This window comes from Pinus tabuliformis, chromosome X, assembly GCF_031772625.1.
Source record: "Pinus tabuliformis cultivar Carrire ecotype Pingquan chromosome X, CPIR1, whole genome shotgun sequence".
Classification (NCBI taxonomy): Eukaryota; Viridiplantae; Streptophyta; class Pinopsida; order Pinales; family Pinaceae; genus Pinus; species Pinus tabuliformis.
This window is the reverse complement of record NC_142308.1, coordinates 214939121-214955654: the sequence shown is the minus strand read 5'-3', so window position 1 is coordinate 214955654 and position 16534 is coordinate 214939121.

Sequence of the window (16534 nt, the reverse complement as noted above, 5' to 3'; positions counted from 1 at the left end):
CTTCTTCGTCATTCTTCCATTCCTCCCTTGCTTCGTTTATCCAATCTGGTTGGATAATAGAAATGGCGCACAACAATGCTTCCACATCCTCATCCTTTCTTGAGAGTGCATCTGCCACCACATTTTGCTTCCCTTTTTTGTAGATGATTTCAAAGTCATAACCCAACATCTTTGTGACCCACTTTCGTTGCTCTTCAGAGGATAATATTTGTTCTAAAAAGTATTCAAGGCTATCATGATTTGTTTTTACCTTGAAGTGTCTTCCCATTAGGTAGGGTCGCCATTTCTTAAGTGCATGGAGTATTGCCAACATTTCCTTCTCATAAATAGCTTTGCTTAAAAACTTTCCCTTGATTGGACGACTTTCAAAAGCAATGGGTCTTTCATCTTGCATTAGAACAGCACCAATTCCATTTCCTGAAGCATCACATTCCACAATAAAGGTTTTTGTGAAGTCTGGTGTAGCTAAGACCGGTGCTTGGCACATTGCCTCTTTAAGATGTTCAAAGGCCTTTGTTGCTTCCGGAGTCCATGAAAATGCATATTTCTTCAATAATGTTGTTAGAGGTGCTGCTATTCTCCCATAATTCTTAACAAACTTGCGATAATACCCTGTAAACCCAAGAAATCCTCGCAGATGCTTTATGGATGTGGGGATTTTCCATTCCTTAATGGCTTTAATTTTGCTAGGGTCTACCTTAACTCCTTCATGAGATACAATATGACCCAAATATTCCACCTCCTGGACTCCAAAGAAACATTTGGATCTTTTTGCATATAATTGTTTCTCCTCCAATAGTTGTAGCACCCTGTCAACATGTTCAACATGATCCTTCCAAGACTTGCTGTAGATTAGTATATCATCAAAAAATACTAACACAAATTTTCTAAGGAATGGTTTGAAAATTGAATTCATCAAACCTTGAAATGTTGAAGGTGCATTGGTAAGGCCAAAAGGCATGACCAAAAATTCATAATGACCCTCATGAGTTCTAAATGTTGTTTTCGAAATGTCTTCAATCTTCATTCTGATTTGATGATATCCTGAATGAAGATCCAACTTGGTGAAGTAAATTGATCCATGCAATTCATCAATGACAGGAATGGGGAACTTATCTTTAATAGTGAGCTTGTTGAGCTCCCTATAATCCGGACACATGCGCCATGATCCATCCTTCTTGTGCACCAATACTACTGGAGCAGAGAAAGAACTTTGACTCAGTTGAATTATACCAGCCTCTAGCATTTCTGCAACCATACGTTCAATTTCACTCTTTTGGACATAGGGATATCTGTATGGCCTGATGTTTGGAGGAACACTTCCTGGAATCAGATGAATAGCATGATCATGATCATGCATAGGTGGGAGACCTTTGGGAGTCTCAAATACCTTGGAATGATTGTCCAGGACTTTTTGGAGATCTGGAGAAATAGATGATTCCGATGTGGAAACATCTAGCGAACATAATTGTGCAATTACACCTCTTTGCTCCTTTTTTAGGAGATTTGTCATACTATTAGAGCTAATTATCTTTCCTGGTTTCCCTGAAATACCCCTTAATTCAACTTCCTTTCCTTCCATAGAAAATTTGATGAAAAGTTCTTGAAAATTAAAAGCTATTGTACCCAAGGATTGTAGCCATTGGACTCCTAGTACAACATCAACACCTCCCATTGGAATGGAAAGCATTGGGCTAGTCAATACATATTCTCCCATGGATAGCTTGATATTATGGCACTTTCTAGAGCAATTTATTGTTCCTCCATTTGCAACCATCACTTGACACTCTGGTGCTGGAAATAGGAAGCAATTCAATTCTTTTGCTACCTTACAATGAATAAAATTGTGGGTGCTTCCTGAATCAATCAACACTATTACCTTTTTCTTCTTGATTTGTCCTTCTATCTTGATGGTTTGAGGAGTGGTAATTCCCGCCAATGCATTACAAGATATGGTCGGATTTATTTGTTCTTCATCTAGGCTTTGTCCCTGGAGTATATCCTCTTCTTTTGACCTTTCTTTCTCCTTTTCTTCTTCCTCTTCACAATCTATGTAGAATAATTTCTTCTCAGCACACTTATGACCTTTAGTGTATTTGCTATCACAACTGTAACAAAGCCCTTTTGCTCTTTTTTCTTCCAATTTTTGTGGTGTCAACCTTATAGGTTGTGGAAGACTATGGGCAACAACACTTCCATCTTTATAGTTGTGAGTGGTATGCTTCCTGGTTGCCATAATTTTGCTTTCCATTTTTCTTGCTAACCTGAATGCCTTCTCTAATGAATCAGGTTCCCAAAGGCGAACATCATGTTGGATATTATCCTTTAAAGACCCTATGAACACATCAATCCTATGCTCCTCTGGAATATCTTTTACCCTTATGTTCAATTTTTGGAACTCCTCAATGTGCTCCATTATTGAACCCTTTTGTTTGAGACTTATCAATTGGCTAAAAAAAGTGTTGCTTTTCGTATCCTCATAATGTGCTATCAATTCTTCCGTAAAAATTTCCCAAGTGATAAATTGTTTACGAGAGAAAAGCCATTGATACCATAAAAACTGATTTGGTTCCAAATATAAAGTTGCCATACGTACCTTTTGTGTGTTTTGCACATTATTGAGATCAAAAAATTGCTCCATCTGTAATATCCATGTTGCGGGATCCTTGCCATCAAACTTTCTCATATCGATTTTTGGAATATGGTGGGTCTTTGATCCAACATTAGAGTCTATGATATCATGATTAACATTTCTTTTGTTCGCATCATGAGTTTCCTTTACTACCTTTTCACCATTAGTAAGTATTTCTTGTAGAAAATTTGTCAAATCTGTCTTCATATCTGTCATGCCTGTCTTCAAGTTTGTGTTCAAATCTATCTTCAATTCTTCCATGTCTGTCTTCAAATCTGTCTTCCAATCATCCATCTTAGCTTCCACGCCCTTTATCTTAGATTCCATGCCATTTATCTTAGCTTCTGTTAGCTTTTGTGAGCGTGACATTTGTTGCACTTGTTCTTGTAATTTTGATATATCATGTAGCATTTCTTCCTCTTCTTCATGAGTCATGCTAGAGCTTTCAGGTTCCTTACTAGGTGTTTACATTTTCTTTCCTCGAGGCATCAGTTACCAATAATGATTCTTTACTATGCCCTTTGAATTCCTTCAAACCCAACTTACACAAAAAATTAAAAAAAAACTACACACCTTTCTTCACTTTATAGAAGCCTGATATTGAATCTGATGTATCTCTGTAATTCCAAATCCTCCAATTCTGAAATTGCGACCTGTATTAGCCTTCTGCGTCCTCTTTCCACTGCCACAAGTCTAACCCAAATTGGATTCTCCAAGGAAGAGTTATGCGAAATCTCCCACAGTGACTTGATTATAGACTAGTTCAGTAGAGCGAACTTGTACGACGTGCCACGAGTCACTGTTTCGACCTATGGATCTGAAAAATGCTTACAAGAAACTAAAATCCGTTCTCTTTTTGTACCTTCTTACGAAATTTCAATCCGATCCCCAGAGAGAAAGTTATGACGATTTTCCCCAAGTCACCTGTTTTGAATGTAATTCAGGAGTCTGCAAACAGACCAACTTCCTCAGATCATATCTCTGCAAATATCGTGCAAAAAGCTCTGAAATTTGGACCCAAAGTTCAGTGCGATTTCTTCTCAAATGGGTTTTTTTGCGATTCTGAAATGTCTCAGAAAAAAGTTATAGCGAAAATGCCACATTGACCTGTTTGGAGCAGCGAAACCCTAGAATCCAAAGCTCTGATACCAAATGTTATGAAACCAGCTCAAGAAAAGATAGAAAAGTTAGATCAACGCCTTAAAATTCAGCCTCTTCGAGGGGGAAACCTCCTTTACATTACATAAATGAAAAATTCTTCGATGATTCAAATGACAAAACATCCTTTCTATATATAGGAGTCTAAGGAGTCACAAAATAATCCAACCGACCTAACAATAATAATATAAAGCCACAAAAATAACAATAGAGGGATTCTATGGGGCACAGTAATAACAATATGGGGGCAATAGGGGCACAACAATATTAATAAGGGGTATAACTACAATAGTAATGGGGTAATCACTAGTATTATAGGGACCCAACATTTTCTCTTGAAATTTTTACCGAAGATGTGAGGTTGATTCTGCAAATTAATGCCATGGTTTTGGGAAGGGAGGATACACATGTCATTAACCAAGCCATTCTAGAATGTTTAATTTAATTTTTCAACCTGAGATAGTATTTGATATACCTACTTATTGGGAAAAAATGGTTAATTCATAATTAACAGACCTTGCTCTCACTAGATGTTTTAGATTTCCCTCATTGGTAACCTACCTCTTCTTGTATACTCATGTGGAGAGATTCATGTACTTGGGACTGAATATAATGGACATACATAAAAACAAGCAATCAATGGTGAATTGGACAGATACCGTAAGAAGTCATGCTAATTATGAGGGGTTTATATATTTCACTACTTCTTTCTTGTTAGTTGCTTATTCCATTATAAATAGCTCTCCCCCACCTTGTATTTTTCCAAGGAATCAATCTCTTCTTCAACTGAGCAAAGATGTTAAAGTGAGTGATTGGTTCCAATTTGAAGATCATGTTGAGATTAGACTATATGGAATTGAGTTTGCCCCTTACAACTTCCTACATTTGTGCCTATGAAATTGTTTTCTTTGGAATTCATCAAGAAAAGTTTAAATGTTGATGAGGTGCATTTTATCCCAGCAAAGAAGGGACATTTGTTCAAATTTCCAAGGACAGATGGACCTTTTATTGTGAACCACAGGCAGGCCATGGAAGAAGTGCAGATATTTCTTGAAGGTATGAAACTTTGTTGGTGGAATCCAAGAGAAATATTGGCACTTCACATGAAAAAACAACAGTTCTAAAGGGGGCAACAATACTGAATTGTTTTCACAAGGATTTTTAGTTGTTGTGGTTAATAAGAACTCTTTTTACTAACCAACCAACTTATAGCAAGATTACCAACTTCAGAATGGCTCACACTAGGTTTGTCAAAAGCCAAAGCTCAGATATGACAGTCTGGAGGAAATGTAGAGAGTGGATGTCACCTATAGTAACAAGTATAGAAGTTGGGCCCTCAGTTGACTCAATGAGCTAATGTCACATATTACTTCAAAAAAAAATTGAAAAACATTTTTGTAAAATGATGTAATTTTGTTTTATTCTCTTCATGAATGTAATTTTCGAAGGACAAAGTAGTTTGTAGATAGTTCAAGTAGTTATTAGTTTTGAAAGTTGACAGCTTCATAATTGTCCTTATTGTAATTATGTTATAAAATAAAATTTTGAAGGAGGAGGTAAGGCTCTGAGTTTTGGACCTCAAAAGCAAATTTTCCTTTGTAATTTTGATCTTCTCGGTGATTTTTAATAAATCCTTCAAAGTCATTCTAGACATATGTTGAATGTGATATGTGCTTCCTGTTATCTTTCAATTTAATGTTATTTTGTTATAGAAGAGAGTAATGAAGTTATTGTCCTTTAGCATTACATTTTCACTAAAATTTTGATATCTATAAGTTAAAGTTAAATAACCTTAATATGCTCTCCTCTTTTCTATATTCCATTTCATCTTACTTCCATATTTCTGCTAAAGTTTAAGACGAGAGATTTTGCTTCAAGTAGCCTATTGTTTAAATCTTTCTTCAAACTATTTCACTCACTATACTACAACTTAAAATCACATTCACCATCAAAAGGCCACTTTGAAAGAGTGTTTTTCCCAAGAAATATTTAAAATCATTATTTGTAAAATAAACTTTTCTAGGGTTTTAAAAAATGGAACAACAAATTGATAATTTCACAATCTTAGATAAATGTCTTGGGCACTGACCTCTTCTCATCCAGAGGTTGTCTTCCAAGATACAACATGAGGAAATGGTATTTAATGTGTGTAGAGCCTCCATGAGGTGAGGAAATTTTTGTTGAACCTGGTCCCTGGTGAACGAGTTGTTCTACTTTGACAACTCGATATAGTTGGATCCTCTACTGGTGAGTGTTCTTGATCTGTGTGTCCATGATCCTGTCAGTTGTGGCTTGTCCAATGCAACTTAGGTTGAGATTTGTTGGTGTCAGTTTCTCAACAACATCGGATGTGTCCAACAAGGGGGGAAAGTATGGTCACAGTCGGTCCACATTGAATACTAGGTGTAGGCCAAGGAATGGTTGAATGTTGTCCTCAAAGTCATTGTCCCCTCCAACCTTGATGATGGTGTACGACCAATATCGAAGTGGGAAAAGTTTACGATGTGGCCTTTGAGGCATTGCTTCTGCAAATGTAAACAAAATTTCTCGCCACTTGGAACATGTGTGGCATCTGATGTTTATCATGACGCTGCTTGTACTTAACATTGGCTCAGTACAAGATTTCATGGACCTGTTAGAGAATGTGCTCAATATGCTCAATGAAGTTGTTAGTCCTATCAACTTTTACCTGGACATGAGCTAAATTTGACTGAGTAGCTGCAAATGGTATGGCCACATCAATGAGACATAGTGGTTGGAATCCCAACCCCACCAGAAAGGGACTGTGGCCATTTGAGCTATGGGGATATTTGTTGCAACTGTGTTGGACATAGGGGAGGCTTTCATCCCATGTGCATGGATGCTTCAAGTTGTACATGTGCAGGATGTGCATGGTCATCTTGTTTACAACCTTTGTTTGGCCATCAATTTAGGGGTTGAACGTCATGGACTTAGTGAGTTTGATATCTAGCATCAACCAAAGGCTTGACCAAAATGCACTCAAGAACCCATTGTCCCAATCTAAGATAATGGACTATGGGATCCCAAAGTATAACCATAATCATTCAAAGAAGAGCTTAGTAGTGGCTTCTTCTATGATACTCGTTTCGGAGGCTGCCAAAATGGCCATCTTAGAGAATATGTCGATGACCATGAAAACGTAGTCGTTTCCATGCTTACTAGAAGGAAGGCCTGACATGTAATCCATGGAGATGGATTCCCAAGGTTGAATGGGAGTAGGCAAAGGAGTATATAGGCCTTACTTCTTGATGGTTGGTTTTGCAATGGCGTAGGCAGTCCAGGATCTGATCTACTTTCCAACATCATGTCGAAGGTTCAACCAATAAAAATGCTTCTGCAGCACTGCCATTATTTTCTCTACTCTGAAATGTTGAGCGACCCAACTGTAGTGTCCCTCCAAAATCATATTGTAACACTCACTTTAAGGAACACAAAGGTGTCCCAGATAGCATAATAGTGCACCCCGGAGGTGAAAATCATGAACTTGCTTGCCTTCCAAGAGCATCTGGTATGTGTTGCCGAATTTTTTATCACTCTTGTAAATATGCAGCCACCTTGAAGTCTGGTGTCCACAAGAGTCGAGCACAGTGGTCAGCGCCATGACCAATGGTTGGCTAACGTAGTATTAAACATTTTTGGTGCTTCCCTTCTTATACTTAATTTTCAAATGGAACTATTGCAGATATGTGGACCATGTCTAAGGGAAATTGTTCTACAACTTTCCTTGTGTTTGTATGAATTACAGGGGTTGGTGGTCTATGTGGATGATTTTCTCCTTCCCCATAATGTGATTCTTACATTGTCAGCATGCCTTCACAATGTAATACTTATCTTTTTCATAATTGGGATACTTTTGGACTATTTCTGAGAGTGTCTCAATGTGATATGACACCAGATGCCCCTGTTGAGTAAGAACGACACCAATAGCATAGTCAGAGGCATTTGTCTCAATCTCAAACGATTGTTGTAGGTCTGGTTATGTGAGCACTGGTGAAGAGAAAAGGCGATGCTTCAACTTAGCAAATGCCTTATGTTTGGATTCAAACCAAAATAACTTTTCTTTTGCTCCACCCTTGGTGACTTGACTCAAAGGCCAAGTGATATGAGAGAACCCCAACATGAACCTGCGATAGAAATTGGTAAGACCCAAAAAGCTACGGAGCTCTGTTAAAGTGGTCGGGGCTGACCAATCATGAATAACTTGTATATTGGATGGGTCCATATTGTCACACGGAATAAGTCGATCTTGCGGACAAGATAGACCTTCCTAGAATCTAAAGAAGACCTAATGACAAGCAAACCAACCAGACACTATCTTTCTCTAAATATGCTTTGATAGACAATAGCAAACAAGTGTTTTTAGGGCCTACCTTAGGTCCAACGATAGCTTGTGGATGCCCTCACTCCTTCGATCCAAATGAGCTCCTTTTCACGAATCTGCAAACACAAACAAGGAAAACAAACTAAATAGCACCTGAAAAGCCAATTGCATAAAACATATTTAACATGAAAGTCAAGGAGTCCATGAAACAAATAACATAAGATACTTGTTGAGAAAAATGAGTTTGATTGTATTAATTAAAAAGAAGAAGAACCTTACAACCTTTGCCTTGATGCTGTACAAGCTCCTCCCAGGGTCCAGCAAGAAGCCTCCTCTACTTTGACAAGTTTCACTCACTCCCCAATGAAACCAAAAAAGGTATGTGATCTCTCCTCTTTAGGCTTAACTAGGAAGTCTTGATTTCACCAGCATTTACCCTAAAAAATGTTCAGCTTCTAACCTCTCTAGCAACCAGCCCAATGCCTGTATTTATAGTGCAATGGAGGGAGGTTACTAGGTCCTCCTTCAAAGGGATAAAGCCCTCCTTCAAATGGATAGCTCCTCTCATCAAGGGATTAGCTCCTTCTCTTTTGGGATGCATGAACCACCTCAGAGCGAACAATCCACGTCAAAATTCCTTCTAGAAACCTCTAGAATTAACCCAATAGTGAGTTTTTTAAGATAAAACTTGCGCCTTTTGACTTTCACAGGGGTCCGCACCTACACCGTTAGGGACAGAGCGAGCAAGTCCGCAGTTTTTGTACACAGAAGGTGCGGGACCGCAGGTGACCATGAGAGAAAATGCGGAACAAGAGTTACATTGATTTTTAATGTCTTTCTCTCATTTCTAAAGCTTGATTTGGAGAGCTGAGGTTTGAGACTTACTTAGGAGGACAGTACAAGTGATGATAGACCCATACTGACTGCAAACAATCATGATGACGATATTTTTGTGTAACAGATTGCCCCCTAAAGTGCGAAGTTTGTAGTAGATGAGGATTTCTTATCATTTAGGAAGAGTGAAGTACTTTATCATTTCGAGGATGATCTTGTGGAGAACCCGGTTGGAACCTGTAAAAACATTCAATGCAAGATATATATATGAGATCATATCATCGCTGAGGTAGGCATTCCCATACTCAGATAAAAACTGACTAGAAAAACTAGCTACTGCTCTGATACAGGAATGATCTTGTAAAACATCACAAGTATAGACTCATGTGGACACAGTATGGATGCAGCCATCTGTTTATGAATAGTCCATTATATAATGAATACAAAATTCCTCACAGCCTGGATTGTGGAAACTAGATCCAGGGTCTTCATTTCTACTTCCCGAAACAATACGATTCTATCCATGAGAATGAATGTGTTGATGTCGAACATGGTAGAAACCACTTGATTACCAGTCAATGATATAAACTGTTAACAAGTGTGAGAGAAACCACCAGTAATGTCAATGGCTCTCAAAGTACCCAGTACATTCCATGAGATGCGAATAGATGTGTTGATGTCGAGCATGTCACGGAATCCTTTGATCGAAAGTCAATGATGTAAATTGTCGTCAAAGGTGAGAAATCTGCCATTGATGCATGCAGATCTCAAGGTACTGACGATTCCTAGATCATCTTTCTAGATAATGAGCTGATGTCGATAGAAAGCGATCAGTCGTAGGCAAGCCCACAACACGAAATCATAGATCAAGTTGAAGAAATTTAGTTGCAAAGACTGACTCAGGGATGGTCAAGATGGATGACAGATATTTTGCAGATGAATGGCTTATTGGCAGTGACCTCTTGAACACATAACGACACGACAGATTGTTTGGTGACAATTGACCCAAAGTTAATACCCAGAAACCGGCTGAAGACTTTCAATGTGGTTTGATCAACTGTTAGGCAAAGGATTTCCCAACCCAGGTGAATAAAAGTGTCGTGTTCAAGAGTGGTTACAAAGTATGAAAAACAGGCTCATTTTTCTCTCTTTTCCCCCACCATATCTGGCAAGTACCTCTTTATTTTTGACAAGCTTGAGGAGGATAACATTTGCTTGATTATAAGATCATCCTTCGGATGAGTCCAACTTAGTTTAAATTCGAACCCTAAGAAGGAGTGGTTCGTTCCTGTTTGTAATTGAACAGGTCCTTTACTGTGAAATTTTAACGAGTCCAGTATAGGAGAAACTCAGCGTTTTTCAATTTTAGAGAGTCTGAAAAAAACTTAAGAAGACTCCAGGGTTGACCTTTTTCGTACATTTGCGTCTCCCAAGCCCGAAAAAGTATAAAATAATACTTGAGAGAACCACTTGATCTTTTACGACCAAGGAGTACTTTTCGGCATTAGTGCCTTTGACCCGAAAAAGTAAAAAAGCGATCAATGACACATCGTTTTATAACCAATATCGAATTTGAAATGACAAAAACCCAACAATCTTTTCATGTTTTTACAGTCGGAAAAGAGCTGTAAGCAGACCGTCTTTTAATTCCGTTTTAACGAGTTTAAAAGAAACACTCGACAATATTTTCATGTTTTAGGAGTCAAAAAAGAGCTTAAAGATGACTCTACATGTTTTTCTGTTGAAAATGCTAGATTTCGCCTGAATAATCCTTGATTCTACACAAAAACGCAAACATTACTCATACCTGTTTGAAATGGATAAAAATGTCGCAAAATACCTTTTAAAAGTGAAACATAAACAAATTTGCGATTTATTTACTCAAAAAACTTATAAAAAGGGCCTTTGCCAATTCATTTTTACCGTTTGAATTTGGGTGAGAAAAATAGTGCTTTTAGCTAGAAAACTTCCCGTGAAGATTTCGGAAAATCCAACCATCGGAATTGAGCGTCGTCTTCTCCAGGTAATCCACATCATCCTACTCTTCATTTTCAACCGTTTAGTTTTTTGTTTTAGTCCTTCATTTCATTTTTTGGGAGGGTTTTTAGGCGCAAAACCCGCGCGCGGGGGCCCGCAGGTTTACCATTGCGGGCCTGCAGACCCCGACTTTTTCTCCATTGGGAAAAAGCTCGGGGTCCGCACCTTCCATGTAGACAAAGTGCGGACCCCCGCACTGTGTCTAACCCGGAGGGTGCGTACCCCGTCGCAAGGGTTTTGAACCCAAAAATTCTCAAAAATGGACCAACCAAAATATTTCCTAGCAATTTAATTAATCTTTATGCTTGATGCAGAGAGCACATCATGCTAGATTGGCGTGAACGAGAGCACGAGGACGTGGATGCTACCGCGTGGAATCATCAGCCTTCTCTTGATTCTTTGAGGGTGTGCGGACTGTATAAATTCTGGGCCATTCCTGGCATGAGGGCTCAGGTGGATTTCTTACAGTGGCTTGTTGACAGATGGAGCATACAGGACCAGTGTTTCTTCATTAGTGGCCACCAACTCGAAATCAAGCCGACGGACATATATTTCTTGACTGGTTTGCCCAAGAGAGGCGAAGACTTGACTCTGCACAGGACTAGGCCAGGTGGCTAGTCTGTCGATAGCCTCCAGCTAGAGTACTGCAACAACCAGGCTAGAGACAAAGGGATAGACATAAAGACGATATCCCATCCTGAACTTATGGTGATTGCATTTACCTTCACCAAACTTTGCGGAGCTTCCGCATTACATATTGCCACCGGATCCCAGATGCGTATGGCAGTTGATTGCTCCCGAGGCACCATCTTCAACTGGTGCGATGCCATGTTGGCCAATGTGAAAGGCCACCTGACCAGGGCCAAGAACGGACGACTAAAGACCTTTGGTTATGGGGCTTTGGTCGTGAGTTTTGGCCTGGAGAGGGTTCCTATGCTGATCCCACAACACCTTACTGTTGGAGCTAGGCTTCCTCGAGAGCCCAAACTAATGCGATGGGTCGCAGTCATGGCCCGTCACCCGGGCGAGAGGATAGAGGTTGCTCGTTTCAAACCTGAGTATTTCCAATGGCTGGAAAACCAGGTCTTTTCCATTCAGGACTTTCCTTATGTTGGGATAGATTTTCGTGGGATGAGTCAGGTAAAATCCTTTTCAACATTTTCCTATTTTAATTTTTTATTTATTTTTCCATCGTCTCAAAACTAATAGTAAAAATTTTAAAATGAAGATGTGGGTCCACAGCGACCAGCCGTTCTCCGGCCTTTTGAGAGAAAACAACCAGTTGCACCCGCACTAGCCCCACAGGACGAGTCAGCAGAGGTTTTGGCCGAGTTGGAGGGTCATCTCGAGCGCTTGACAGGAGATATTCCTGAGACCACTATAGACGACATTCCTCGTCGACTTTAGCGCTATGTGATTGGAGTCCCGAGACCTTTTAGGAGGTTCCTTTACAAGGTGGCCCGTGCAGTGGTTTCTTATAGAGATCATCACCAGTGATAGGATGATCGCCTATAGTGGGCACATGTGACATTTTTGTTTTTTGTACTTATCATTTTTGCCGATCATAAGGTGTTTTTCAACCTATAATCGAAGACGATGTATTTTTTGACACACTCCTATATATAGATATATATCACTATTACCGGCTTTATCTTGTTAATCATGTTATGGAATGATTTTAAATTTACATGTATGATTATTGCAAATGTCTATTTAACATTCGAGAAGCAATTGCATCTGCTAATGTATTTAAAGACCTTGGAATATGCTGATATTCAATGTAATCAAACTCACGTTCCAAGAGACGCACTCTCAAAAATAATCTTAATAACACTGGATTCCTAATGGCATACACTCTATTAAGCTGTAATACAACGAGTTCAAAATCTAACCTCACTATCAAACTCTGAATCCCAAATGAAATAGATTCAGATAATAAATCAATCACTGCACTGTACTCGACAATGTTGTTCGTTGTTTGACTGAGGCTTTCCCCATGCATAGATACTAACTCGTCAGAGGGTGAATAGATAACCCAAGCTGCGGAAGAGATGTTCCATGTATTACGACAAGCACCATCAGCGAAACCAATGTATGTTTGGAGAGGCATCGACATTTGCAATATCAAGAGTAAAACCAAGATAAGCAGGAAAAATGACGAAACACTCTCTAAGCTAAGCACACTGTTTAAACTAAAACACACCAGCTAGAAAGAAAAATGATCCTAACTAAAAATCTCCGTACCCATTCTTTTAAGCATAATACCTCTTTAAGTAAAGGCCATTTCTGGGTCCCCATCAAAGTCTACCAATTCATAAGCCCCTTTGGCTAGTTTTCGCTTGACAACATAGGGACCATGCCACATAGGAACGAATTTTCCAGCGCCTAATTTATCATTAGCTTGATCATACACTAAGACTAGATCTCCTTCCGAAAAATTTCGAGGGGTCACATTTCGATCATACTGAGCTTTCATTCATTTTGCGTGAGTCTTGATTGCCAATGCAGCATCACATCGATTCTCATCTAATTGAGCTAAGTATAACAAACACTTTTCCTCTTCGGAACTGGCTGGAAGTAACTCGATGGCCATTTGCAGTGATGGGATTTCGCATTCAATGGGTAACACGGCTTCCAAACCATAGACTAGTTGGAAAGGAGTGAACCCTGTTGATGTTTTTACTGAAGTTCGGTACGCCCAAAGCGCTGAAAATAGCATGTTGTGCCAATTCGACCGATGAATCCCAATGATTCGTTGGATCATGATAACTAAAACTTTGTTGATGGATTCAACCAGACCATTCGCTTTTGGATAATAAGGGGTTGAACTATCGTGACGTAAACCAAGCTGGCCTGTAAGTTCGGTCATCATAACGTTTCGAAAATGATGCCCATGATCAGTGATTATTGCTTGCGGGACACCAAACCTAGCAATTATATGATTGAACACGAAAATTGCAGCTGTCTTGCCGTCTGCCTCGAATGTAGGCATCACCTCGGCCCACTTAGTAAAATAATCTACTGCAAGGATGATATACGCATGCCCCCCGGCCGAGTGAGGGTTACATGTAATAAAATCGATACCCCATTTGGCAAAAGGACCAACGGAAATTATAGGATGGAGAGGAGTAGGTGGAGCGCGCATCTTATGATCAAAAATCTGGCAACTGTGGTATTTCCGGACCGCCGTAATACAATCTTTAAATAAAGACGGCCAGAAGTAGCCAGCGCGCAATATCTTTTCGGCTGTGGCAAACCCAAACATATGACCGCCACACGCTCCAGAGTGACAGTCATTTAGAACCCTTTCAGCTTCCTCGTGAGTTAAGCAACGTCGAAAAATAGAGTCTGCCCCACGGCGATAAAGAGTATCTCCGATAATCCTGAATTATTAGGACTGGAATCGAATTTTCCGACGTTCTGACCTTGAAATTTCTGGCCGAAAGGATTGGGTCTGGAGATAAACAATGATATCCCCATACCACGGATCTAAAGTGCTGATTAGAAACAAGGATTCGTCCGCAATGGGTTCCTCCGCCATAGTTTCTGTGTCAGCACGCGGGAAGTCACACATTAATTCCGCAAAAACTAAAGATTTCTTAGACTTAGATTTCTCAAACTCCAAGTCGAACTCTTGCAGGATAACGATCCATTTAGAGTACTTGCCCCCTAGTAATTGCTTGGTCAAAATGTAGAGCATAGGGTTGCAATCCGAAATTACCGTAGTTTTACGTAGTAGAATGTAGTGACGGAAACGTTGGACAGCTTGCACAGCTGCCAATGCCAATTTCTCCACATGCGAATATTTTAGCTCAGTTGGGTTTAGCGTGCGACTGAGGTAATATATCACATGTTCCATTCCTGATTCATCTTCCTGAACTAAGACCATCCCAATGGTGGAATGAGAGGCGGCGAGATACAAGAAGTAATCCTGGTTGTAGTTGGGAGGATGCAACAACGGTGCATGGCTCAGCGCGTGTTTGAGTGCATCAAAAGATTTCTGAGCTATCTCATCCCAATAGAATTGTGTGTTTTGCTTCAACAATTGGGTAAAACCCTTTGTAACCTCGGCGTAGTTAGGAATGAATCATCGTAAAAAGTTTGCTTTCCCCTGCAAACTTTGGAGTTGGCGAAGACTCAAAGGAGGAGGCAATTTGATGATAGCTTTGACCTTCAAGGGATCAACGCGAATGCCGGCTTTCGAAACTACAAACCCCAGCAATCGACCCGTTTCTATATAGAAGACACATTTGTGTGGGTTCAACCGAATCCGATAATGCCTATACCTCATAAAGATTGCTCGTAAATGGACGAGGTGATCAGCTCGATGTAATGAATGAGTAGGCAAGTCATCGAGATAGGGTTGCACAATGTGTTTGATGTCATGAAACGCATAAGACATCGCCCTTTGAAAAGTTGCTCCGGCATTCTTAAGCCCAAAAGGTAATTTGCAATAAGCAAATGTCCCCCATGGACAAATGAAAGCCATTTTTGGTTGATCGGCAGGTAGAATATTGATTTGATTGTATCCGGAAAAACCGTCCATGAAGGAAAATAATTTGCTGCCGGCACAATCATCAATGATTTGATCGATATAGGGAGTTGGGTAATTGTCCTTTGGACAGGCTCGATTAATGTCCCTATAGTCGATGCATATTCTTATTGTTCCCTGTTTTTTGTTAATCGAAACAATATTCAATACCCAATCCGTTAAAGGGATCAGATAAATGAAACCTGCTTTCAATAGTTTTTCAACTTATGCTTTAATTGCAGCAGCTTTTCGCAGGTGAATCTGACGCAAACGTTGCCGGACGGGTTTAGCGTCCGGGTAAGTTTTGATCTCATGAACAACAATCATGGGATCAATTCCTGGCATTTCCTCATAGGACCAGGCAAACACGTCGCGGAATTCCTGAAATAGGGCCTTATATAATTGAATTTCGTCATCTGTACACGAGGCACCTATATGAATGTTTTCAACAATTCCAGGCTTAACTGAAATGTCAATAGGAATAGTTCGAGAGATGTTCCCCAAATTTAACTCTGAATCGGGATGTTTCATTGGATTCTGAGATTCCTTAACATATTCAGTTGTAAAGATTGATGAGAAATCATTTTCAAAGCGATCATCCTCAGGTAAAAACGAAGATCGGTGATGGAGATCTTCCCATGGTAAATCATCTACACATAGGATTTCACGAATTTTCTCATCAGAGTGAACAAGTTCAGAAAACGTAGTTAAATCCGAGGTTGATGTGAAAAGTGATTCCTCACAGACCACATTCATTAAGTCATTTCTGGTTGAAAACGAGTCAGCAAACGACTACACAGCTTCATAGGCAATTTCATATGGACTCAAAGGCATGGAATCACCAAATGAGTCTCTCTCATATTCAAAAGGAATGATCCAAGGATCATCATAAACAATGGTGTCTGATGTAATCATATGAATGGTTGCAAATGAAGATGAGGCATTGATTGGAGGAAAAGGAAAAGTTCCCAGTAAACCGGCATCTTTAACTAATCCTACT